Source organism: Anser brachyrhynchus (genome assembly GCF_964034855.1).
Source record: "Anser brachyrhynchus genome assembly, chromosome: 2".
In the NCBI taxonomy this organism is placed as follows: domain Eukaryota; kingdom Metazoa; phylum Chordata; class Aves; order Anseriformes; family Anatidae; genus Anser; species Anser brachyrhynchus.
This window is the reverse complement of record NC_137695.1, coordinates 152,533,785-152,535,807: the sequence shown is the minus strand read 5'-3', so window position 1 is coordinate 152,535,807 and position 2,023 is coordinate 152,533,785.

Genomic DNA, 2,023 nt, shown 5'->3' with positions numbered 1-2,023 from the left:
GATGCCCTCTCACTCATACACAGTTGCTAGATACAGTATAGCATAATATAATCTGTAAGATTATATTATTCCCAAATATATTTATGTAGACATATATAGGTGTGTATATATATATATACATATATATGTGTATATATATATGTATGTCTGCTCTTGTTAGGGGGAATGTTTCCACAGCCTTGCACAGGATTCTTGCTTTCTCTGAACAATCAGCTACCACAGTTCATGTTTAAAAAACACCTCTCCAGGACTGGGAAAAGCAAGCAAGAAGTCTTCAGAATATTCTCTTAACCAAGCCCACCAAATGTGCTGGGACAAGTAAATGAATGCTGATAAATTGTTAACTTTGCTGCTGCAAATCAGTCCTGCGTACTTGAAAAGCTCACCCAGAATAGGCTGCATAGTCTTAACAAATTTGGCAATGTATAAACAGTCCAATTAAAAAAAAAAAAAAAAAAGAATCTTAATCAGCTAAAGTGGCTTAACAGGCTTCCAGGAGAGCTCCAAATGAAAAGCTTCTCCAATTTTCTGGTCCCCCACCTGCACACACCTAATATCACCAAGCAGAATGTGAGACCTGCTAAAACATGCTTCCTTGACACTGAACTCACTGAACTCACAAGTGCTAAAAGGATAAACATGAGCAAATTCCCACTTATCAAACTCCAGCTTCCCTCCTTTGTATGGTCCTGATGGCAGATTTTTTCCCTCCTTTATATATGTCATTCTGTGTTACAACCTCCGCAAGAAAGAGTAAATTTGGAAAAGAAATCTGGATTGTCAAAATGAAGGCATGAAGAAAGGAAATTATTATTTCATCCCTACCCCCATCCTCAGACTCTCCTCCCTGTGCTGGGTACAGTCATGGTGTTTGAATTTGGGACTGAACACGTGGGCTGGGGAATGGGAAGATCTTGAATTGCTTTGTATGGTTCCAGTTCTTTACCATTGTTTAGATCCAACTGGCTTTCCACTGAGGCTGCAGCAGTAGTGCCAGCAGAGCTGCCAGACCCCTCCAGTCTCTTTTGTTTGTTTCTATGCCTGCCTCTGAAAAGCTTGCTGAAAAATGTATGCTCTTATTTGATAAAAAGAGCTTTCTGGCAAATATTAAGCTCCATCATTTTCAGTACAATGTAGGTATGAATTCTATCACCATACCTGGGGTATGTTGCAGAGACTTATAAGTTTAAGAAACTTCAGCTGGGACACTGGGACATGAGCTTTAATTAATCTGTCTAGGAATGGATCTGCTTCTGATGTTTCTTAACTCCCTACATTGCCAAAGATTGCCTGAGTGAAGCTGTAGGGTTGCTAAACATGTCTATCTCCTGGTGAAGATGGCAGAGAGTTTTAGGTTAGAATTCCCAGGGATTCTTGGCCGTCAAAGGAATTATTTGGATTGCAGTTTTTTGCTTTTGTAACATAAAAGAAGGTAAAGGTTTTAGCCTGCCCAGGTTGGATTTACCTCTCGCTAACCTCGGTAGAAATCATATGAAAACACAAAAGCATTTTAAAAAATTTCTGTGGGAGAGGAATCAGTGACTAAACTTTGAACGGAAAGGGCTAGAAAGGACAAGAAGAAAAAAAATGTGATCTTTTCTAGTTCTGATTTCTGTTACAGATGTTAATCATGTTGGAACTCAATGTGAAACACAGTGGTCTGACACAGGTTGTAGCCTGAGGTGATATGGTACGTACACAAAGAAGTCTGAGTTCTGTATAATTCAGTATCAGGTAACCAGCATGGGGATACTTCATACTACCACTTAGGGAGAGGAATGGTTTATTGTGTTAAAATAATTGCTGAACTTGTTCCTGCTGGCTCCTTTTAGGTTCCCTGAAGTAATCTTTGCTCAAACACACTTGAGCAAAGAGATTATACAGTAAGCTTTCTTCTGTTAAAGTCTAACACTGTAAATAACATGGTCCACTCTAATTAGCTTTTGTAAACAAGCATCCAGCAGGCAAGTAAGCAATAGAAACAACCGGTGAGCAATGTAGCAATCCACTGCTACAGGCAACA